Source organism: Hyaena hyaena, unplaced genomic scaffold (assembly GCF_003009895.1).
Source record: "Hyaena hyaena isolate Hyena2069 unplaced genomic scaffold, ASM300989v1 scaffold_63, whole genome shotgun sequence".
Lineage (NCBI taxonomy): Eukaryota > Metazoa > Chordata > Mammalia > Carnivora > Hyaenidae > Hyaena > Hyaena hyaena.
The window spans coordinates 3,172,514-3,197,357 of record NW_024080695.1 but is presented as its reverse complement, the minus strand read 5'-3'; the positions used below and the strand labels follow the sequence as shown (position 1 = coordinate 3,197,357).

The 24,844-nt window shown below is 54.2% G+C and overlaps 1 protein-coding gene across 3 annotated transcripts in view; it reads left to right on the top strand.

Moving 5' to 3' along the window:
* TBC1D14 (TBC1 domain family member 14) overlaps nucleotides 1–24,844 on the top strand; it is a 102,675-nt gene that overhangs the window by 11,437 nt on the left and 66,394 nt on the right. The window lies entirely within an intron of this gene.

Genomic DNA, 24,844 nt, shown 5'->3' with positions numbered 1-24,844 from the left:
AGCTGCACGTCCTCACCGAAAACGTGGGCTTCCTGCCTTGCCGAGCAGGCCCCGTGGCATGCAGGCTGTCGCGTCTTTCCCGGTGGCCCAGGGTCCTGTGGAGTGCGTGTCGGGCTGTCGTGTGGTGATTCTGCTGTCTGGGTCCTCACCGCCAGCGGTCACTTCCCTGGCACGCTCGGACAGCTCGTTGTCCCTTCCTGGCCTCTGAGCGGCTGTGGCTGCGGGCGATCCACGGGTGACCAGGCGCCAGATCAGCAGCCTCTGCCTTTGTCAGCCTCGTGCCCCGAAGGGCCTGCTGTGCTAATGACTCGAGCCTCCCGGGCCAAGGACAGGGTGCCTCCGGAGAGTGGGGGGGCTCGGAGCTAATAACCCACGTTTCCACCTCAGCCCCCGCCTGCGTCCGCTGGCACCCCTGGCCGTTGGGCCCCCGCAGGGCTGTGCGCTGGCATCCGTGCTGTGGCCCTGGCCCTGCTGCCGCGGTGTGGCTCTCCCACTGTGTCAGGACCAGGCCACGCACGTGCCCAGGCCAGGGCTCGCAGAGGACCTGCCCCCTGCTGTGCTCTCGTGGTTTTGTCCAGCAGGCGTGTGTGGCCCCCTGCCCCCGCTCTGCTCTGGGCAGGTCTGCCCGTGGGGAGGGTTCGCAGGCTGCAGGTGGTGGGCGGGGACCCCTCCGTCCGTCTGTCGTCTGTCACATGAGCGGCTGTGGACCGCCCTCCCCCCCTTGCTGTGCAGTGCTGTGAGGAAGGGCGCAGGGGCTGTGTGAGAGGGTGTGCAGGGGAATGGCAGCCTCATTAGCTGTGCGGGCTCTGGGCCCATTTCTGTGGTTGACCCCAGCCGCCCTCCGAGCGTGTGTACTGCAGCAAAACCCACATGGGACACCTTGTGGTCCTGCGTGTCCCTCTGAGGTGCCGTGCCGGAGACTGATGTGACTGTGGGCGCCTGTGGTAGCTCACGGCTGTGTGTGTGGTGTCCGCGGGTCGTCTTGCAAGAGGCTGGGCCCCGACTTGAGGGGAGGCTCTTCGGCGCAGCTGGGGTTCCTGGGACACCTTTTCTCCGGGACGTGCCCACAGACGGGCGTCACCTCCCTAGGTAGCATCCCTAGTCCTGGAGCCCCATAGAACTTGGTGACTCCAGGACCCCTTCAGGAGGGGAGCCCAGGGGCCGTGGGGGAGACGGTCGCTGTTTCTTCCGAGGCCGTGGCCCTGAAGTTGGTCGTGGTTTGGATCTGTGTGGCTGAGCTGTTCTCTTCACTCACACCATTTCCAGCATCTCCTGTTTCTAGACACCCCCGGGGGCCTGTTGCCCAGGGCTCCCAGGACCCATCCCAGAACCCGAGAGTCAGAGTCTCAGGGGAAGGGCTTGGAGACAGGCTTGCAGAGCCACGTGCGGCTCTAGGCAGGTTTGGGGAACCCGCTTCGAAATGGGGTGGCTGGGAAGCAGCAGAGGAAAGAGCTAGGGATTAACAGACCTGCGCCCACACCCTAGCTGTGCGACCCTGAACGTGCCGCCTCCCCTCTCTGAGCTCATTTTCTCGTCTCTAAAATGGCGTTAGAAAGTGCCCAGCACAAGATGCCCATCTTGCGGTGACGTCTGGAGTGCTCTCATCAGACCTTCAGGTGGTGGTCACGGGGCTGAAGTGACCGGATTGAGCCGACGGAGGAAGCTCTCAGGTGTCAGGTGCTCTCAGGGGCCTCCAGGGCCACGCGTGGCTCTACTGCCCCGTCTCAGCCTGTGCCGGAGCCTCTTGTCCTCTGGAGGGAAGCACCATCCGTCACTGTGGATCGTGGCTAAAGCGGCTTTTTGTTTTTTTTTTTAAATAGAAGTGTAGCTGACACGCAGCGTTATGTTACTTTCAGGTGTAGAGTGGAGGGGTTGGACATTTACATACGTTACTGAGTGACCATTGAGGTGACTCTCACTGCTGTCTGTCACCACACGGAGTTGTTCCCTGTTACTATGTTATATCCCCCGTGTTGTATGTCGCACCCTTTTGTCTGATTTAGTTTATAACCGCATTTGGTACCTTTTAATCCCCCTCCCCCGTTTTGCCCATCCTCCCCCTCCTTCCCACCGGGGAAGGATCTGAGCCTGTTTCTGTTTCATTTGTTTTGTTTTTCAGAGTAAACGTATAAGGGAGATTGTATAGTAAAGCAACTGTTGCTTGAAAATCTTTCATAACTTTGTGTCATGGAGATTGGATGCCTCCTCTTCGTTTTATTCTTGGCTTCTTGTCTCCTTACCCCTTTAAAACTTTTTTTTTTTTAAAAGTTTATGTATGTATGTGTGTAATCTCTAATCTCTACACCCATCGTGGGGCTTGGACTTCCGACCCCAAGATCAGAAGCCAGCCGGCGCACCCTCTTACTCTTTGGATGGCTGTCCCAGTATTGTGAGCCACCGTTAAGTACGTTTGGGAAGCAGGTGGCATATTAATGACAAACGGGTGAATATACGTGATACCGTGTGCAAAGTCTAGTGAGTTCTGTGCTAGGGCAAAAGTGTGGGAGAAGAGTTTCAATCTGGGGTTCCTTTGAGGGGAAAAGGGTTCCGCGCCAAAAATGTTTGGAACCCACAGAACATTTGACAGGTGAGCAGTTACAGGTGAGTCAGAGAGAGGGCCCGGTACACAGGACTGGGGGAGCTCTGTGGAGGGCAGGGCTGGGGCCAGAGCTGGCCCTTTGGGGTTTCCCGCCCAGGCTTCTGGGTCCTTCTGTTTCTCCATTTTATCCCCTGCAGCCGGGCGACTTCCTTTACCTCAGAGCCTGTCTCTTTTCTTGTCCTCACGGAACCGGTTTCTAGGAAGCTGGAGGAGGAAGTGGAGGCAGTACTGTGGGAGCTGGTCCCGGAGAACAGGGCTCCGAGCAAGGGGGGGACCCAGCCACCGAGCCTGTGGCCCTGCCTGCTTGAAGAAGGCGGCTGCATAAGACAGGAGCGGAGGAGCCCCAGGAAGGCAGGCCGGCCTGACCACAGGGACCTGGCTCCTGTCGTTCCTTTGATCCGTTCTTCATCCAGCCTGTAGTAGGCCGCGCTGCCGCAGGCTCTGCCCTGAGCTGGGAGGTCCTGGTCCTCACAGCTGCGGGGGACACAGGCGGACGCGTGGGGGCGGGGCGTGAGTGCTGTCACAGGGGTGTGAGCCCGAGCCTGGGAGGGTACTGAAGCCGAGTGTGGGTGCAGGAGTCAGGCTGGCTGGTTCAGCGTGAGCTCTCCCACTTAAAAGCTGTGTGACCTTGGGGACAGATTATTTTACTCTACTGTACTCCTTTTTTTTTTTTCTAACATTTACTTACTTGTTTGAGAGAGACAGTGTCAGCAAGGGAGGAGCAGAGAGAGAAGGAGACACAGAGTCGGAAGCAGGCTTCAGGCTCCGAGCCGTCAGCACAGAGCCTGATGTGGGGTTTGAACACACGAATTGTGAGATCATGACGTGAGCCGAAGTTGGATGCTTAACTGACTGAGCCCCCCAGGCGCCCCTCCTCTGCTGTACTCTAGAGTGGGGCTTAAAACTGCATAAGGTTAGAGATCAAATACATAAAGCACATAGCATGCTGCCTGATACTGTGTAAGTAGTAGTTATCTATGATTCTAACGTAAACATTACCTTTTTTTTTAAGTTTACTTTGAGAGAGAGCGCACATGCTTGCATGCCCCACGTGGGAGGGGCAGAAAGGGGGAGAGAGAGAGAATCCGAAGCAGGGCCCCAAACCTACGAACCATGAGATTGTGACCTGAGCCGAAATCAAGAGTTGGACGCTCAACCCACTGAGCCACCCAGGAGCCCCATAAATATTGTCATTCCTAAAATATGTTTTTCTAAAATTTTCTTTAGCTCTTACCCTAATATTGTGCTTCAGTCAGAAGTTATTGAAGAAGTTAAGTCAGGATTTCTACACTGTTGATGCTTTGACAGGATGCCCGTGGCGGGCGCTGTGCTGTGCTGTGGAAGCTGTCTGGCGGCCCCTGCGGCCTCTGCCCACCAGATGCCAAGAGCGCTTCCCAGTTGCGACAGCCAGACATTGCCGTGTGCCCTGGGGAGGGGAGGGGAGGAGGGTGGGCCAAATCAGGGTCCCCCAGCCCTGGAGAACCACCGAGCTAGGGGGCTGTTGGTGTTGGTTTCCTCGAAGGAAATTTACGCACGTCCCCCGATTCCAGCAGGACCCTCGTCTTGCTGAGAGGGAGGGGCTGTTAAGGGCTCTGTGAGTCTGGGGTGTTCAGCAGTGTTTGTGTAGACGCCTGGGCGGCAGAGGGGACAGGAAGTCAGTAACACACGTGTCCACGGGAGAAGGGCTGTTTCTGTGAAGCGAAAGGTTTAAGGCTGCTAATCTGCGCTGGCCTGGAAGGTAATGATCAGCCTCGAGTGCTTACAGCTCCTTCTGGGCGGCCCTTTACACAGCTGCCCGCGGGGGTGGTCCCGGACCAGATGCTTGGACCACACTGGAGGCGTGAGAGGCAGCGGGCGTGGGGAGAGGGGCGGCCTGCGGGTGGTGGGAGGAGGGGTGCGCTGCACCTGGCTGTTTTCAGAGACCCTTTGGCCTGCCTCCCCACCTGGCTGAGGGCTGCTTGGGGGCCCGGTCGACGCCCCCTGAGTCGTCACAGAGGCCAAGAGATGCAGGTTTGACCTGCGTGACCTCGGGGACTCCCATCGCCTCTGTGGTCCCTGTGTGTGCCGGGCCCATCACGCCTCTCGTAAAGAGCAGGTGCAAGACTTCCGGAAGACTTCCGTGTGAGCGAGGCTGTGGGCAGGGCAGAGACCCGGCGTGCGGATGGCACCTCTGGCCCTGCGCTCTGCTTGTGTTGGGGTTTCACGTAAGGTCTCCCCTTTCTTAGGGGCCTGCTCCATGGAAGAATGAGAAAGCATTGTTTTTAGGAAATTACATCTTGGGGCGCCTGTGTGGCTCCGTCGGTTAAGCGTCCGACTTTGGCGCAGGTCATGATCTCGCGGTTTGTGAGTTCAAGCCCAGTGTCGGGCTCTATGCTGACAGCTTGGAGCCTGGAGCCTGCTTCCGATTCTGTCCCTCCCTCTCTCTGCCCCTCCCCCGCTCGTACTCTGTGTTTCTTTCTCTCAAAAAATAAATAGTAAGACATTTTTAAAAAATTAAAAAAAGAAATCTTGAAGGCATCTTGCCTTGGAGTGAATGTCTTCAGCTCAACTGTTAGATCCTGTACTGATCTGGGCTTTGAGGATCTGATCATTTGGGAGGGCGGTAGGAGCCGTGCTGAGGATGGAGCATGGTCCTTGCTTCCTTTTTCGAGAGGCGAGTTTGTTTCCCGATGGAGTAGATACACTTGAGAGACTGGCACGGGGGGTGGGGTGGAGTGGGTAGCAGGTGGCATCTGGAGCTTGCTCGGCCCACTTCTCAGCGCTATGGCTTGGTTGCCGACCTTGATCTCCGCCGCCACAGGAGAGAGTATGGTGGGGTAGGTGGATCCTGCTGGCGGGCGTGTCCATCCTCCTGGCCACCTTCCGTCCAGGCCAAGTCCCTTCCTGTGGCAGCCAGAGTTAGGAGTGTGTGTGTTCCAGCCCCTTGGACCTGGGGTTCTGGATGGGAATTGGGTCCCATTACGAGCAGTGTGAGGCAGAAGGAGGCACAGGGCATTGTTCTTCCCAGCCCCCTGTGGCTGTTTTCTCCCCAAACACCAGCGACAGATGTGCGGGGGCCTCTCCAGTGTGGGTCGGCCGGGGTTTGTTTCCTGGCTGTGCGAGGCAGCCATGGTGGAGGGGGTGGCAGCCACGGTGGCGTCGCAGTCCAGCTGCATTCTTGCGTCCTGTGGTTCCGGCGGTTGCATCGATGCAGGAGCGGCACAGGGAGCTGTTCCTGGGGCCCCGGCTTAGGGCCAGCTCCTGGAGGCCTCACATGGGTTTTGAAATCCTCTGAATCCTTGAGTTAGATCCCTTTCTGCTCGAAATTTGTGGAGTAGTTTTTGTGTCCTGCACTGAAAGCTGATAGATTTAGGCGAGTGCCATAAGTCATTCTTTGTCGTGGGTGAGGAAGCCGAGGCCGGGGGCGGTTCAGCAGCTCAGCATGGCGATAAGGCGGCGTTTGGGTTTCTGAGCTTCTGTTTCTTGTCTGGGAAATAGAAAGACGTCCGCCTGTCGCAGGGAGGAGGTAGATGGATGGGAAGCACCAGGCACCTAGGCAGCATCTCACTGTCTGATATGTTTATTTTTTCCTCACCGTACGTTTCTGTTACTTTGACTGTTTTAGAATTAGCGTGTTCCCTTGCTGATGTTCCTGGTGGCTTTGAGCTGATGTTCGGGTTCACAGAAAACGGCTGCTGATGTGGGGTGCGCACCGCTGTGTTACCTGGGCAGGAGCCCTGGCTGGCGTTGCCTTGACCTGCCAGCATGTGGTCGTGGGTAAGGCAGGCACAGCTTCTCTGGGGCTTAGTGTCCTTGTTTGTAAGGCACCTACCTTATAGAGCCGGGGACAGGAAAGTGACCCAGGTGCTGAGCTCAGAGTGCTAGGCAGCAAGGGAAGCCTGAAGATATGAGCCTGGGCAGACGGGTGCTGGAGGCCACCGTGTAAGTCCCTGTGCGGTGTGGTGACGGCTTGAAGAGAGACATGAACACGGCAGCAAGCCCCTGGGGAAGTCCAGAAAGAAATCTGGGGGCTGAGAGGTCAGCACAGGGTCGGGACAGTGTTCCTTAGGCAGAGGGATCAGCACAGGTAAAGTCCTGGGAGCAGGAAAAGTTCTGTGTTGCCGGGAAAGCGCTGTGGCGTGAGGTGCACAGGACGGGGCGCAGAGGTCGCGGAGGTGACCAGAAAGGTGTGTGGGAGCCTAAATGGGGCAGGGCTTTCAGGACCGCGTTTAGAGCCAAGACGCAGAGCGGACGGTGAGATACGGGTGTGCACGGTGCCAATGAACTGCCCTGGGGAGAGGGGGTGGGCTCTGCGAAGCCTTCCCAGCAGCTCCCCCCCTCCCCCCGGGATGCAGGCTGTGTCCACTGTGAGTGCGTGTTCTGCGCCACACCCTTGACCTGTTCTCCAGCGCTGCAAGACCCTTGGGTGGGGCCTCTCTGCCCGCCTGGCTGAGCTGGGACTTGAACATTTACTGGCCCAGCTCCAAAGTCCCTGCTCTTTCTATACAAGATGCACTACCTCTTCTTATTTTTTAAATTTTTTTAATGTTTTTTTTTTTTATTTCTTTCTGAGAGAGAGAGAGAGAGAGAGAGGGTGAGCAGGGGAGGGTCAGAGAGAGAGGGAGACACAGAATCCAAAGCAGGCTCCAGGCTCTGAGCTGTCAGCACAGCACGGGGCTTGAACCCACGAACCATGAGATCATGACCTGAGCCGAAGTCGGACGCTTAACCAACTGAGCCACCCAGGCGCCCCACACAGTGCCTCTTTTTAAAAACTTATTTATTTTTAAGTAATAGCTGTGCCCAACATGGGGCTCAAACTCACCACCCGGAGATCTAGAGTCATATGCTCTCCTGACAGCCCCCCCCCCCTCCTGTAACATGGGGGTGGGGACCTGGGGCTGGAAGGCAGGAGGAGAGATGCTGCAGGCAGAGGTGCGGTGCCGAGCCTGGAGGCACGGCCCTGGAGCAGACAGGTGCACTGCGCAAGGGCAGGTGGGAGGAGATGACAGCGGGTCAGAGCGGTCAGCTCTGTGGGCCTCCATCAGGGCCCGGAAATTTCTTCGTGGGAGGGGGGCGTTGTGTGTGGGCGGCTGACCAGGCTGTTGCCTCCGCGGTGCTGGAGTTACCCAGGCGATCCGCCGTGTGGGAGGGAGGCTGCGGTCAGTCCTGAGTCCCGAGGCCTTCCTGGGCGGCTGGGGTGGGGACAGGGCCGGCGACGGGCCTGGGAGGCCGTGAGCGGGGGAAGCAGAGAATTTAGCAAGGCCCCTAGTTGGTGGATGACACGTAGTAACAACCCCTGTGAGGTGTCTCAGCTACTCGGACCATTGTCCTTTGTGCCGTGAGAGTCTGCACAGGCGCGCACTTAGCCTGGGTCCCCTGACCCTGTCTCGCCCCCACCCCCAGGTTTTCTGTTCCTCTGTGCGACTTCCTGTGCCAGGCGGATTTTCAGCAGCTCGCCCCCTTGGTTACGGGATGCCTGCCTGCCTTCTCCAGCCACTGAGTTATCCGGCGAAGCTGCTACACCCGCCGCTTCAGCACCCGGGAGGTCGCCGGTGCCCTGACTCGAGAGGTGTCTCTGGCTCCAGGTGAACTTCACGTCCAGGTGGTTCTCCCAGTTTGGAGAGGGTGCCGCAGATGGTGCCCATCCGCAGACACGGCTGCCCGGGAGCCCGTGTCACAGCCGTGCGTGTGGCCACACAGGAGCCGTCAGGAGAGCCTCCGTCAGCAGCAGGCTGTGCACACAGGAACCGCTGAGGTCTCTGTGCATGTGCTGCCTGCCTATGCTCGGCTGTGCTTCGTGTGTTTCCTTTTGGTAGCAGATCACAGCTGTAATTTATTGAGTGCCCGCAATGCACCAGGCACCGTGCTAGGCCCTTAGATATTTATTTATTTAAATTTTTTTGTTTATTTATTTTTGAGAGACAGAGCATGAACAGGGGAGGGGCAGAGAGAGAGAGAGGGAGACACAGAATCTGAAGCAGGCTCCAGGCTCCGAGCTGTCAGCACAGAGCCGATGTGGGGCTCAAACTCCTGAACTGTGAGATTATGACCTGAGCCGAAGTCGGCCACTTAACCACCTGAATCCCCCAGGCGCCCCTGTGCTAGGCCCTTAGATATGCTTCTGATCATACGTTTTCCCCAAGAAATATTTCCGGGCACGTGCCACGTGCCACGTGCCAGGGTACTGTTTGAGGTGCTTGGGATCCATTTGTGAACAAGAGGAAGACACTTGTCCTTGAAGACAGTCTCGTGGAGGGAGGTGGATGATACCCCAGACGCAGGTGGGGCCCAGACGATGGCAGGGGTCAGTGCCATGGGGAAGATGAGGCAGCAGAGGCTGGAGAGGGCGGGCTAGAGAATAGGCTGGTCAGTGTAGCCCACCGACGGGGTGCCCTTTGGGTGTATGGGGGGCAGAGACTTAAGCAAAGACGAAGGAGGGGAGGAAGGTGACCAGGCAGACACCTGGCAGAGCGGAGTCACAGGCAGGGGATGGCCCAGGCCGGCTGGTGCGGTACAGGGACAGCACAGAGACCTGTGTAGTGGACGGAGCGAGCGATGAGGGCAGAGGTCAGGGCGAGAGGACCGCCCCTTGCAGGCCTGTAGGCCAGTGTAGGGCTGCCTTTGACTCAGTGAGGGGGCAGCTGTGGAATTTGAGTGGAGGAGATGCACTAGTCGCCTGCTAGTGTGCTATATAACAGATGACAAATGACAGATATTCAGTGGATTAAAACAGCATCGGTGGTCAGGTGGATGGGGTCTTATAGGATAAAACCAAGGTCATGGCCGGCGGATGGGGATTTAGAGGCTTGAGCGAGGAATGTCTGGGTCCGGGGTCAAGTCTGGTTATTGGCAGAAGTCAGCTCCTTGTGGATTTAGGACTGAGTCTGGATTTAGGGCTGAGTCCTCAGATCCTTGATGGCTGGGGGCGGCTCCCAGCTCCCAGATGCTCTCACGTTCCTTGCCATTGTCCCCTGTGTCCTCAAAGCCAATAATGGAGAATCTCCCGGGTGTAGAATCCTTCTCACACTTTGAATCTCTTTGGTCCAGGTTTGAGCCCCCGTTGGTTTCCAAGGGCTCACTGATTAGAAAAGGCCAGCCTTGTGACTTTCCTATCCCATTCATAGTTTATGCCCACAGTGAGGGGGGGGGATGACGTGGGGGCAGCGTGGAGGGACTTCGAGACAGAGCCAGAGGAGAGAAGTGGCTAACAGCAAACGCAGATGGGAGTAAACCCATGGGGAGACAGCTGGAGGAAGAAGTGCTATGAGGTTCTTTCTCTTTTTTTAGTTTGGAGAAACAGGTGTTTTTGTTTACTGTTAAGAACCACCTTGGGGGCGCCTGGGGGGCTCAGTCAGTTAAGCGTCCGACTTCAGCTCAGGTCATTATCTCCCGGTTCATGGGTTCGAGCCTCAAGTCAGGCTCTGTGCTGAGAACTAGCTCAGAGCCTGGAGCCTGTTCCAGATTCTGTGTCTCCCTCTCTCTCTGCCCCTCCCCTGCTCACGCTTTGTCTCTCTCTCTCCTTCAAAAATAAATCAACATAAAAAAAAAAAGAACCATCTAGTAAAAGAGAGGGGGTAGAGCACATGTGTGATGCACGTCCCTCAGTGGCCTCTGAAGGAGCGGGAGCTGGTTCTCATGCAGGGAAACTGGGTGGAACCATCTAGATTAACAGGTGGCAAAGCAGGGGCGTGGGCAAGGATACCAGAGGGTAGTTGTGGTTGTAGGGGTCTGTGGAAGTCCTCGCTTCCTCTTGCTTTAGTGCGTGGGGGCTGCTTGAGTGTTTTCAGTGCTGCTTCATTCTTTTTCTGTGTGTGACCGTAGATTCTTCATTTCACCATATCTCCTTTTTTCAATAGACTTTATTTTTCAGAGCAATTTTACGCTCACAGCAAAATTAAGCAGAAAGTGCAGGGTTGGTGTGCCCGGCTGGCTCAGTCGGTAAAGCATGTGACTCTTGATCTCGGGGTCATGAGTTCAAGCCCCACGTTGGGTGTGGAGCCTACTTTAAAAAAAAAAAAAAGAAGAAGAAGAAAGCGCAGAGTTCCTGTATGATCGCCATCTGCAAACACAGGCACAGCCCCCTCCGCCCCCCATTATCCACATCAGTGAATCTGCACGGACGCGGCATCCTCACCCAGGGCCCCCAGTTCGCATCAAGGTCACCCTCGCTGGTGCGCCTTCCGTGGGTCTGGATGAATGCAGAGTGACACGTATCTGTCATTTTCGCATCACACAGAGTAGTTCTGCTGCCCTAAACCCGCTCCAGGCTCTGCCTGTGCACCCCTCCCTCCCCACGCGCCCCTACCTCCCTAGGTACCCCTCCCTCCCCAGGTACCCCTCCCTCCCCACGCGCCTCTGGCGCCTGCCTATCTTTGTCTTGTCCAGAAGGTTATGTAGCCGCAGTCATAACAGTGTAGCCTTTTTAGATTGGTTTCTTTCACTTACTAAGGTGCATTTAAGGTCCCTCTCTGTCTTTTCATGCCTTGATGAAGCTCGTTGCTTTTTAGCCCTAAATAATACTTCACTGTCTGGAATGGACCCACCTGGTTTTCCATTCATTTCGGTTGCTTCCAAGATTGAGCTGAGCCATCACGAAGAAAGCTGCTGTAGATACCCGTGTGCAGATTTTCGCATGGACGCAGGATTTCAGCCCCTTTGGGTAAATGTGAGGAGCCTGATTGCTGGATCGAATTTAAGCGTATGTTTACAAACTGCCTTGCAGCCGCCATCCCACTTTGCATCCCACCCGCAGCGAGCGAGCTTCCTGCTGCTGCAGGCGGTGGCTTTTCCCGTGAAGTCGGAAGCCAGGTCCTCTGCTGACTGGGAGGATGAGGATGTGCCGATGGGGTGAAGGAGGAGGTGTGACGAACGGGGAGGTGAGGAAGTCAGAAGTCGTAGTGGTGGTGGCACAGGGGGGAATAGGCTGGGGAAGCCAGACTGCAGGGGGTGGGTGGGCGGGATCTGGCTCTGTGGTAGGAGACTTTGGGGGTGGGGGTACATGTGCCGGGCATAGGCATGTGGCGCGGGTGTAATTGTGCTATGTGAGTCGGGTGACCTGAGAGGCGGGCAGGGGAGTGGAAGGAGCAGGTAACAGTGTGACCTGGCCTTCAAGCTGGGTAGGGGTGGGGGGATGTCAGGAGGGTGAGCGGCGGCAAAAGAGGGAAGGGCCGGTGGGGACCTCGGTGGTTGGAGGGATTGGAGGGGCAAGACGGGAGCACGCAGGCTCGAGGGGGTGGGTGTGCCTTCACCGTGCGGGTGAGTGGGCTTAGTTCCCACGGCCAGCCGGCAGTGGAGCGTGGAGGGGTCACTGCCGCCTCCACCCCTGCTCTGGCCTGTCTGAAGGTGAGGCTCTACCCTGGGGAGTCACACGGTGTTCCAGCTGCGTCTGGTCAGTCGGCAGGGAGAGTGGAGGAAAGGAGGCGGTGCACCTTCCCTTACCCCCCTCTCGTGTTGGGTGGGTGAAGGGTGGGTGAAGGGAGACGGCGGTTCCGTCCCCGGGGCATTGTTATGACCGGTGCACTGCTTTGGGGAGCTGGCACAGGGGCAAGAGAGTCGCATTCCTGAACAGCACTGCTCTGGAGGACAGGTCGGCAGGGGGTGCCCTGTTCTGGACACGGGGCCTTGGCGGGCACGCGGCCCCACTGCGCCGCTGGAGAGGCCTGGGACCGGATAGCAGGAATGGCAGGGAACGGCCCAGAGGAAATGTCTGAGAGGAGCGCGTACTGCCGTCGGGCCGGGTGTGGGGCACCGCTTCCTCATCTGCCGTCCTTGGCCTTCTCCGGGGCCCCCGTCCTCACTCCAACCAGGCGCTCGCGTCAGTGTCCCTTGCGGTCAGTGGCATTCCCATGAGGCACCAGCCCGCACACCTTTCCCACCCAGGACCAAGCCTGGGGACAGTGGGGGCCTCACTCAGGAATACCTTCTCCGGCTTTTCTGAGGATCTGCATCCTTGAATCGTTTCTGCAGCTGCCTGACTGCTGTCAGGAGGGTCCCCTGCAGCCTCGCAGGCCTTCTGGTGCCCCTGGGGAGCCCCTGTTCGCACCAGAGGGGGCACATAGGAGACCCTGGGGGTGGGGGGGGTGTCATTGCAGCTATCCAGGTGCTGTGGCTTTAGCTGCTGACCTTGGGGGGGGGGCAGTCTCCTGGGCATTTCAGGTCCTTGGCATTCCCGAGTGCCAGGGCCCGGGCCACTTAGTGTGGAGCGTGCGCAGGTACAGGCCTGGATGCGCTGACGTCCCCGCGCTGCGGCTCCCTGTGCCGTAGTGCGCATGCGGCTGCAGACCCGTGGGCGGGCCGGCGAAGCCTGGCAGCGGCGGCGGGGGTGGGTGTTGTCCCGGCCCTGCCATTCCCTCCCCTGGGTTACATGGAGAATTGGGTGTGTGTTCTCCAGCGGGAGGAACCTTCCCGAATCAACGCCCCTTTTGCTTGCAGCCCTACCTCCGTCTCCCAGGCTTGGCGACCCCCTGCCAGAGTGGGCTCCGGTTCTGCCCCTCTTGCCGCGCAGGGCATACTGCCTGCGAGCACCCGCCGCGGAGCCCCAGAAGGGCGGGGAGCCGTTTGCGGGGGTCCTGCGGCTCCTGGCCCAGCAGCTGCCATTGATGAGTGCCATGGGGCGGGTTCCCCTGCCTGGGCGCCCCTTGAGGGCCTGCATTTTTCTCATCCCATGCCGGCCCCTGGTTAGAACTCAGGAGACATCTGTCAGATAGTCGAACCGAGACACCTTCCATTTCCTGAGTGCCTGCCTCCCGGGGACCCAGTGCTGAGGATGCAGCGGCCGATGACCCCGTCCCCAAGTAGAAGCAACTCACAGTGCCTGTCCTCTACTGCCGGCAAGAGCTGGGCCGGGTGGGGCTCTAAGGCCTGGGAGAAATAAAAACAGGTGTCAGGAGAGGAATGAGGGATGGGAAGGAGCTAACCTCCTTCAGAAGCAGAAACCAATGGCTCCATGTCCAGGCCCCACGGGGTCTCGCCCCCACTCTGGCATTGCCTCTTGGGTCGTCTGGGGTCTTACGTTGGGGCATGGTTGCTACTCGGGCTAGAGTCTAGACCTGTGCTGTCCTGTCTGTTAGCCACTGGTCACACACAGCTACTTAGATCAGACTGAAGTTGGCGGTTGGATTCCTCAGTTCCACAAGCCACATTCCAGTGCACGTGTGGCCAGTGGCTCCCTCACTGGCTCGGATTCGTGCTTTCCCATTTTTATTTTATTTTTTTATGTTTATTTTTGAGAGATAGAACATGAGTTGGGGAAGAGGCAGAGAGAGAGGGAGACACAGAATCCGAAGCAGGATCCAGGTTCTGAGCTGTCAGCACAGAGCCTGATGCGGGGCTCAAACTCACGAACCGCGAGATCATGAATGACCTGAGCCGAAGCTGGACGCTTAACCGACTGAGCCACCTGGGTGCCCCCCCTGCTTTTCCATTATAGTGGGAAGTTCTGTTGCTCAGCGTGGCTGGATAGTTTAGGTGACAATCTGTGACTTTATTTTTAGCGTCTGTTCTTGTTGACGTGTAAAAGCAGCACACGGTGGTTGGAAAGCAAGTGAATGAGAAGTGAAGCTTACGGTACCAAAGGAAGGCTGCAGAAGGAGCCACCCGCTCTGTCCTGGGGGAGGGGAGGGAGCCGAGCCAGGGAGGCCTGCTGGTGAGGCGGGCCAGGTGGGGAGGAAGGGCCTGCTGGACTGGGGGTCACGGCCACCGTACAGTGTTGAGAGTCTCACCCGAGGCCCTGTCTGAGCTCTAGTGCACACTTGTATGCTGGGAGTTTCACACGGCTCAGGGGAGGGGCCCGCACCTCTCAGACGTGCTCTGTCGTGCCTTCAGCGTGGGGACAGGGAACTCGGCATTTGGGGAGTCCAGTCATGGAGCCAGAAATGTGAATAGCTGTTCTGCCCTCATGGTGGGTGGCCTGGCACGTTTTCCTGCACCTCACGCTCTTATTTTTAGCGCAGCGATAACCAGGCAAAGCGTGTGAAGTGCTTGGCTCCGTGATCAGTGCTGCGGCCTCACTAGAATTTACTAGGGGCTTCTTTCCTGCCTATCACTTGAGTGAGTGAGTGAGTGAATGCTTGTAAGTGCCAGCTTGCCCCGAAGATGAGCAGCAGAAAGGGGGAAAACCTAGAAACCAAGGATTTCATCAGGCCTGAGGGTGAACAGGAAGGAGTGATTTCTTCTGTGTCACCGCTGACTTGAGTAAGAGCCAGCCACCGTCACTTTCCCGCCATGCAGCCCACCCTCTACCAGATGTTGAACTCAAGGGAACGGGAAAGTGTTCTCTGCCCCAGTGGGTCTGATGATCTGCTTTCCTTCCTGTGGGTGAGATAGGAAACGTCTCCATACCCATGAAAAGAAATCTTTAAGGATTTACACCCAGCGTGGGGCCCAACCTTGGGGCTTGAACTCACAACCATGAGATCCAGGCTGGAGCTGAGATCAGGAGCCAGACACTTAGCCCCCTGCGCCACCCAGGCGCCCCTGAGGAAAGAGATCTTTAATGTTCAGCCACTTTTTGTTGGGTGCGGACATTGAAAGTCCTGTTCATCTCAGGGGGAATGGGCAGGCACCTCCACCATGGAGTGTCCGGGGCAGTAGCCCTCAGGAGTGGCCTGGACTGAACCAAGAAAAATCTTCTGCCTACACATCGATTTATTTGTCCTGGTCAGGAACCGGATTGTGTTCCGATAAACCTTGCAGGTGACGCTCTTGTGTGTTCTGATAAACCTTGTCTCTGCCTGTCTTCTGGGAGGTGCTGAGAGTTCACATCTGTAAGCAAGGTGGTTTGGGCAGTGGGGGAAAGGAGAATGGGTTTGTTTGTGTGGGATTCACTGGACTCTGAGTTTACGGAACACCCTCGGTGTCCTGGTGCTGTTGGGAAATCAAGCCCTGGGTCCTTACGGGAACGCCCAGACTTCTGTGTTTCAATACTTTGCCAGTCGGCCTGCCTTCTGCTGCCGGTGAGGTTACGGTCAGCCTGGGGGAGGTGATTCCCTCCACTTGGTGGGAGCATAGGGGTCTGTGAGGTTGGGAGAAACCCACAGGCAACCCCATTCCTGCAAAGCCCCTCTCGAGCCACCAGCTCCTTTCTGCTCGCAAATCAATTTCCCTTTGCCAGGATGGGTATAAAATCCTTCTTGCTTAGAGCATGTTCGTGGACTAGCACAACAGTTAAAGCTGTTTTGTTCTGTTTTCTACCCATCAGTGCCTCTTCCACAACGTTCACGTGTTTGTTTTGTGGGCGAGGACACGGAACGTTGGGTGCAGGCGACATGAAACGCTGTTACGCCTCCAGTGTTTTCTGCACACTCGCGCCTCACTGTGTTGCCACATCACACCAGCTAGTTCCTGTTGATGTCAAGTGAGCGGAGTTCGTAACCGAGACTTGTTTTGTTTCCAGTTTTGCTGATTCTTTGTTGTGAGTAGTTGTGGTTTATCTCAGGATCTCTGTAAGGTTCTATAAAAGGAAGAATGATGAGTCATCCAGATTTGCCTACTACCCGTTTGGGGCCCGAAAAGGTCCAGTTTGCCTGTTAATTCCCCTCTGCTTCCCACCAGAGCCGTTTCAGATCTGGGCTCTGTGTACACGGTGTTACAGGAATAGTAAATGTTTGCGGGAGTTTGGAAACAGGGGTTTGGATCTAGATCCTGGTTTCCTTTAGCTTTCAGATGTGGCTGTGAAACACACTCCCCACCTGGAGGGAGATCCAGGGAAAGGGTGGGGGGGTGTCTGCCCCAGCAGGCAGGTCGTGCAGGGGGGAAGGGAGCCTGGCCTGGGGACGAAGCCGCATGTGGGAAGCCAGGGGCATGAAGACACGTGTGCCCTGGATGGCCCTTGTCGTTGCGCCCGGTAAGCCTTTACCCCGGAACGAGCAGGTGCTGCTCCTTTTAGAGGTTCCTTTGAGCAGTTACTTTTTAAAGCAGAAGAAATTGAATGGTAGTTAGAGTTGGTGGGGAAGACCCATGGGTGTAAGTTGACTTGTGGGAATGTCAGCTGCTGTAACAAATCTGAAGTCTGTGTAGAGGCCCAGACATGGTGACGTCCATTTCCAGCCTGTGCCCTCCCAAGGTCTTGCCGGCGACTGGTGGCTCTGGTGATTGCTGCCTAAGGGCTGTGGGCTCCCCTGTCTGAGGTCAAAGAAAGGGAGAGCCTGGGATGGGGCTGGGGGTGGAGGGGTTTCTGGGCCAGGCAGACATCAGTCCCCTGGTGGTTTATTGGTCGGAACTTGGTCATGTGGCGAAAGCTACCTGAGAGGCAGGTTGGGAAATGGGGCCAGTGCCCAGGACAGTGAGGAAGTGGGTTTGGCCAAAAGCTGGGAGCCTAGGCTGTTTTTCAGGATCAATTTCCCCACCCCCTTCCCCTCCTTCTTCATGAGGATTAAATGCCTGGGGTTGAGGAGTTGAGTGCACTGGTAAACTCTTGCCTTTATACACGGTAGTTCCCACCACTTGCAGGAGAAACTCCAGACTGCTTGGTGTGGCACAGGGAACATTCTGGATATACCCCTGCCCACCTCTCAGACGTCCAGCTCCCATTTCATGCTGTAGCCATACTTAGAGTTCTCTGAACCAGCTGCGTCTCATCCCTGCGCCTCTGCCCCTTCTGCTCCCTCTCTCTGCCTGACAACTCCTGTTTGTCCTTTAGGATTCAGCTTAAAGGACATCTCCTCCAGGAAGCCTTCTCTGATCACCACAACCCCTTCCAGGGCCTTCATTTGGATCCCACAGCCCCTGGACTTCTGAGATAGCACTGACCTCCTTCCCACTCCCACGACCATGAGCTTCTGGAAGGCAAGGGTCACATCTCGTTCCTTGTTTTCCTAGCCAGCGCAGATACTTAGTAGCTGTTCAGTAAATACTCTGAAGTAAATGGTGGGGAGACTGTAAGTTTTAAAAAGTCATAAATATAGTGTACTGTTAGATATTTCCCTTTTTGATTTTATTATTCTGGATAAGGGAGAAGACATCCCAACAGTTGATTTCCCGCATCGGGTCACACACAGCTGTGTGGGTTTCACATGCGCAGCATGGGGTGTCTGCAGAGGTAGAACATTCTCCTGAGAGACTTTTGGTGTTTTTGAATTTTAGAGAGAGCACGAGGTGGGGAAGGAGCAGAGGAAGAGAGAGAATCTTTTTTTTTTTTTAAATATTTATTTTGTTTTTAGTGAGAGAGAGGTGCACTTGTGAGCATGGGATCGCGGGGAGGGACAGAGAAGGGATAGAATCTCAAGCAGGCTCCACACTCAGCACGGAGCCCAACATGGGGCTCGATCCCACGACCCTGGGATCATGACCTGAGCTGAAGTCAAGAGTTGGATGTTTAACTGAGTGAGCCACCCCAGGTGCCCTAGGAGATTTTGGTTTTTTATGTTTGCTATTCTATGTTTGTCTTTTACACTTTTATAGCTACTACCAATTTTCCCCCTCTACCATATTTCCTTAAAGACTTTATGAATTTTAAACCTGAAAACGCGTACTATTTTGTAAGCTTGGAATCCTGCTTTTTTACCCATAGAAGGCATTTCCCCACCTAATGAGAAGTCTTCATACCTTCATTAATGTCTTTGCCGTGTTCCGTCCTGTGAATCATTTGCTTGTCCAACAATAAAGAAATGATTTTGTTCCTGCTTTGAGATGGTAAACTTACCTGTGTGCATGGCAGTGTGCGTTTTCTGCTATTCCTGTGATTTCCTGGGACAGAATCCCAGAAGTGCTTCCCGTTTTCTTGACTGTCGTCCGCACCCTTGGTCAGCTCTGAGCTGCTCTGGCTGAGGTGACGGTGGTGAACCCCCAGAGCTCTCCGTCCGTGGTCTCCCTGAGCGCCAGGGGACTGTTAGAATTTGTCATCGCTCTGGCCTCAGGCTACTGTAAATGGCAGGGTTTGCCCTCGGGGTCCCACAGTCTACAGACTGAAGAGATCGATGCCTGTGGTATTCTCCTCTCCTCCTGCCGGGCCCTTGCTTGTGCTCAGGAGACTGACCCTGAGCCCAGCGCCGCTGGCTCTCACTTCCCTGCCTTTGCCTGAGATGCTCCCCTCCCCTCTGCCCTGTGTCCCCTTGGCCCATTGCTGCACATCTTTGACCCTGACACCTCTTCTCTGAAGCCTTCCTGGCATCCCTGGGGCAGAGGGGACCTCCTCCAGGCCCATGCTCTCTGGCCTCCTCTCCTGTGGCCTCACTGTAGTTTTGTGTGTCTTGCTGTTACTCTGATCCCCTCGAGGACAGGGTCTAGGTTGTAGTCACTCCCAAACCCCAGCTCATGCCCAGTCCGTGTTTCTGATTGGCGCTAGAGCCGCAGAACATGGTGTGGTTCTGCGTACTTGCGCAGTGTGGATCCTTACTCCTGGAGCCGCACGGGGGGGTGATCGTTTCTTTGTTCTTTTGTTGTTGTTGTTGTTTTTAATGCCTGCTGTAGCATTCAGGGCCTGCTTTGTGCTGTGCTCTGTATCAGAGAGGACAGGGTCTGCTGGCTTCTGGGAGCATGGCTTGGATTTGCCGCAGCGGAGGGAGAGGGCGCACTCGGTGAGCTCTGAAAGCCACCTGGGTTAGGAGTCCTCCCACCGCCGTGATCTGTGGGGACGGGAGACTGGAAGATACTAGAAGAGCTCACTCGGTTTGGGTTTGCTTTAGTGAGTACAGTTGTCGGAGTGGTTAAAGCAGAATCTAAAAGATAGTAATTAATTGTTCACGGAAACTGATGGAAAGGAGTTAATCTCGAATTCATATAGATAAAAGTGTTCACTAGAGAAACGAGATAGCATGGGAAGGGAATCATTTATTAGTTCAAGAGCAAAGTTCTCGGCCCTTTTGCTGCACAATAGGATTGTCCAGGAAACTGAAAAAAGAAATTGGTGTCCAGGCCCCACCCTCAGAGGTGTTTTACTTTCTTTATTGATGTGACATTAGGGCATTGAGGTTTTTTAAAAATTGTTTTTGATGTTTTTTAATTTTTGAGAGACATAGAGCAAGTATGAGCAGGGGAGGGGCAGAGAGCAAGAGACATAGAATCTGAAGCAGCCTCCAGGCTCTAGGCCCTGAGCTGTCAGCACAGAGCCCCATGCAGGGCTTGAACTCACGGACTGCCAGATCATGACCTGAGCTGAAGTCGGATGCCCAACCGACTGAGTCACCCAGGCGCCTCGTGGTGGGATTTTTTAAAAAAGCTCCCTGGGTAGTTCTGCCTAGGATTGAAGACCACCAGTGAAAGGTGTGGATTTAAGTCCAAATCCAAGCCATTCAGTTGACTGTGTGACCTTAGGCAAAGGTGATGGCTCTGAATTTCCCCGTCTTTAGGACACAAGGAAAATCACACGAGTCCCTCGCGGATGAGGGCCTGTGTCTCTGGTCACCGGTGATTGTATTCCGTGTACTTGACGCGGGACCCAGGGCGCGTGTAGTTGTATTGGCCCGGTATGTATTGGTTGAATGAGAAAGAATACTGCGTAGGAACAGGGTTAGGGTGAAGTGAGATGGTGCTTGGCCCTGTCTGGGGAGTCAGCTGCAGACCCCGTAAGGGAGGGTGGTGGCTCCGTTCTGCAGGTGAGAAAACCGAGAGGTGGTTCATTTTCTGCCCGCAGCCAGCGTGCCATGAGGCTGGCGTTCGAGCCCAGGTCTGCCTGGTCCTGAATCGCATGCGCGCCGTGTGCACCTCAGGCCAGATCTTACTCCTTAAGGTTCCTGGGATGGAAGCACATGACCGTGGACCCCACCCCTCAGCTGTGGAGGTTGCCCAGACCGCTCCTGCCTCGTGAAGCTGCGGGCATCCTTACCTAGCAGCTCTTCTCTCCCTCTTCTCCTTGCTTCTCAGTCGGAGATTAAAAATAGATTTGATTTGTCCCCTCAGTCAAGTAACGTTCTCTACTACGTTACACAGGATTCTCGCCCTGCCTTCGCCCTCCCGGCGAAAATCTAAGCTCATGTTAGAGGGCGCGTCCCCGTGTGACTCTGCTCTGGGTTGAACTGCTGGAGCGCGTCTGAAGGGGATCTCAAGGAGGCCACCACGTGCCCGTGGTAACGCAGGCGAGCATGGGTCTTGTGGACCCGGTGACTTCTCGGGGAGGGGTGCACGGCCGGGGCGCGCGTCAGGGTCGGTTAATGACCGACCCGTGCTGCAGTCTGTCCGGCAGGTTTTAGGCTGGGGCCCCTGGGGTGCCAGAGGCCAAGCAGGGCGGCTCCCCCGTCCCCAGGGCAGCGGGAAGTGATGCGGAAACAACTCCACCCCCGGCCCTGTGCCAGAGACACGTGTGCTCGGGCTCCGGGGGCACCCGGGAGGGGCGGGGCAGGGAGGGGCCCGTCGGGCCCGGGAGGATCGTGGTTGGAGCCCGGCTGGTGTTGACCAAAGTGTCACTCATGTGCCCTGCAGAGAGTGTGACGGGCACCCCTCCGCCCGGGTCTCCATCCTGCATCTCCCCTGTCGGGGCCTTGCTCCCCAAGGGCAGCCACTGTTCTGACCTCTGTCGCTGTAGGTGTCACTGGAGTCACACGGCGCATACTTTGTGTCTGGCTTTCTTTGCACAACCTTGTGTGACGTTCACCTGGGCCGTCATTGTGTGGCAGCATTCGTTTTCTTCCATTGTGGATGGTTTCGGCTGTACAGACATCCTGCTGCGTGTTCTTGGCGGGGGGACATCTGTTCGTTTGTGACAAGGAGGGAGACGCCGATCGCAGTGTTCTCGCTCCCGTGTCTTGGGGCCCCTGTACCTGGGGTGCTGTGGTGGGCGCGCCGCCAAGTGTTTTGCCAGTGAGGTGTTGTCTCTGGTTTTAACTCCGATTTTCCTCATGACTAAGGGTTTGGTGCCTCTTTTCAAATTTTAATGACCATTTCGAATCTTCTTTTGTGAAGTGCCTGCAGTTGTCTTTTTTGTTGTTGTTGTTAATTTTTTTTAATGTTTATTTTTGAGAGAGAAAGAGAGGCTACTTTTTTTATTATTTTTTTTTTAATGTTTTATTTCTAGGAGAGAGAGAGAGAGAGAGATAGCGTGAGCAGGGGAGGGTCAGAGAGAGAGGGAGACACAGAATCCAAAGCAGGCTCCAGGCTCTGAGCTGTCAGCACAGAGCCCGACACGGGGCTCGAACTCACAAACTGTGAGATCGTGACCTGAGCCGAAGTCGGACGCCCAACTGACTGAGCCCCCCAGGCGCCCCCTGCAGTTGTCTTACTGACTTTCAGGCGTACTTTACATATTCAGGATTAGAGTCCTTTGGGAGACGTATCGCAAATATATTCTACACGATAGCTTATCTTTTCATTCTGTTAATGTTTTTTTTTTGTTGTTTTATTTTCTTAATGAACAGAAATTAATTTTAATTCTAATGTATAAAATTTTTTTTTAGTGGTTAATGCCTTTTGTATCCATTTAAGAAAATCTTTGTTCTCTCCCAGAAGCTTTGTTTTGCCATTTCCAGCTAGATCCGTGATCCATCGAAATTAATTTTCTGTCGTGTGACGTGTAGTGATTAATGTTTACTTACTGTTAAGCTCATCCTTCTCATTGAACCTTTGAAATAAATCAGGTGACCATGTATGTTCCATTTCTCACTAATAATAGCTATGTAGTAGGTCTTGATGTCTGGTAGAGAAAGCCCTTCTACTTCTTTGTTCTTTATTTTGACTCGGGACGCCTGACGGGGCTGTCGGTTAAGCGTCTGACTCTTGGTTTTGGCTCAGGTCATGATCTCACAGTTTGTGAGCTTGAGCCCTGCATGGGGCTCTGCACTGACAGTGTGGAGCCTGCTTGGGATTCTCTGTCTCTGTCTCTCTGTCTCTGTCTCTCTCTGTGTCTCTGTCTCTCTCTCTCTGTCTCTACCCACATTCAACTCCCATTGTCTCTGTCTCACTCAAAATAAATAAAGAAACTTTAAAAAGAAAAGATTATTTTGACTGTTCTACGTACTTTTCATTTCCATATAAATTTTAAAATCAGCTTGGCAATTACCACCGAAAAATCTGCAGTTAGAAAAAAATTTTTTTAAAGTTTATTTATTTATTGAGAAAGAGAGGAGGGATGAGGGCCGGGGAGGGAGAGGGAGAGAGAGAAACCTAAGCAGGCTCCAAGCTGTCAGCACCCAGGCGCCCGGACATCTACAGTTTTGTTTGCAATTACACTGAATCTGTTGATCGTTTTTTACTACATGCAAACTTCTTAAATCTGAATATGGTATTTACTTCCATTTATTTTGATTTTTAAAAATTTTCCCACAATGTTTTATGCTTTGTTATTTTTCTATGTAAAGGTCTTGCATTTATTTCGTTAAATTTATTCCAAGGTATGTGTAAATTTTTGATGGTTTTACGGATGCCGTTTCAGAAACGCTGTCAAGGCAGTTAATTTTGTGTATTGAACGTGAATCCTGCGCTCTGGCTATAGTGAGTTATTCTAATAGTTAATCTGTGGATTCTTTTGGATTTTCTTGGTAGAAAATTACGTGGTCTGTGGATGAGTTGCATTTCTTCCAATTCTTACCCCTTTCCTCTTGTTTTCTCCGTATCACGGGAGTGGGAACTTCATGCAGTGAGCGCTGTCTTGAAGTGGTGCTGCAGAAATCCTGGGTCTCTGGGAAAGCTCTCACCGTTTCCCCATTGAGTGTGATGTTTGCTGTAGAACACCTCTTTCCAGACACGTTTTTATTCCATCCTTTTTCTCAGATTAAGGAAGTTGCCTTTATTCCTGGTTTTATGATTGGAAACAAATGTCAATGTGTTGCATTTTCTATCAAATCCTTTTTTTCCTGCATCTGTTGATGATTATATGTGTTCTCTCCTTTATTTTGTTTGGGGTAATACCACTGTAGTTTTCTAATGTCAGGTAAGCTAAATATGCATTCTTGGAAAAATCCCATCTGTTTATGGTATATCATCCTTTGATATCTGCCACTGGATTTGATTTGCTGATATTTTATGATTTTTTGTGTGTGTGTGTGTCTGTATTCATTAGAGTGTGACCTTTAACTTTCCTCTTTTAATGTCTTCTTCGGGTTTTGGTATCAGGGTTATGCTGGCTTCTAAAATGGGTTGAGTGTTCTACTTTCTGTTTCTCAAAGTTTCTATAAGATTTTTCTCTGGTAGTTGGATGAACCTACCGATGTTACAACTCATAGAACGGTACACCAAAAACCTCACTTTTATTATGTATGAATTTTTAAAAATAATAAAAAGTGGGACACCTGGATGGCTCAGTTAAGTGTCCAGCTCTTGACTTCGGCTTAGGTTGTGATCCCCGGGTTCATGAGATCGAGCGCCATATCGGACTTTATGCTGACGGCACAGAGCCTGCTTGGGATTCTCTCTCTCCCTCTTTCTCTGCCCCTCCCCTGCTTGTTCTTTATCTCAAAATAAATAAATAAACTTAAAAAAAAAAGCCTTCATGGGGGAGTTTTTTAAACACACACACACACACTCACACTCTTTATGTCAAATGATCCTTGTAAGGGCATCAGAAAGACCTAGTGGAATACATTTTATTTATTTATTTAATTTATTTATTTTTGGCTAATAATGGCTGGATGAGTGATCAGTAACCCCGAGCCAGACCTGCAGACGCGGACTCGACCCCCCTCGGGTAGGGGGGGAATTGACAGCAAGTTTTCAGCAAGACAGAGGAATTTTAAGTGTGTAAATATAGGCCTAACAGTCCTTGAACTTCATGTGAGTGTCAGAGCCCCCCGGGGCTCATTCAAACAGGGCTCCCTGGGCCTTACCCCAGAGTGTGTGTGTGGTGGGGGGGCTCAAGGCTTTGTGTTTCTAGCCTGGTCCCAGGCGATGCTGCCTCTGATCCAGGTACCCACTGCGGGAGCCACGGCCAGAGCACGGTCACTAGTCAGCATCACTGGGTACACTGGGGCAGGGCTTTTGTCCACCGGTCCCAGCGCCCCACAGACTGGGCGCTCGGTGCCATTCTTCTGCTGTGTTGTCGCTCAGATTCTGTTGTCTATTTCCTTCTCTTGTCTTTCTGATTGCAAAAGTAACACATGCTTATTTGGGTCTTTTAATTTTTTTAACATCTGTTTATTTACCTAAAATTTTTTTTGATGTTTTATTTTATTTTTTAAAAAAAAATTTTTTTTAATGTTTTATTTATTTCTAGGAGAGAGAGAGAGAGACAGCATGAGCAGGGGAGGGTCAGAGAGAGAGGGAGTCACAGATTGAAACAGGCTCCAGGCTCTGAGCTGGCAGTCAGCACAGAGCCCGACGCGGGGCTCGAACCCACGAACCGCGAGATCATGACCTAAGCGAAAGTCGGACACTTAACCGACTAAGCCACCCAGGCGCCCC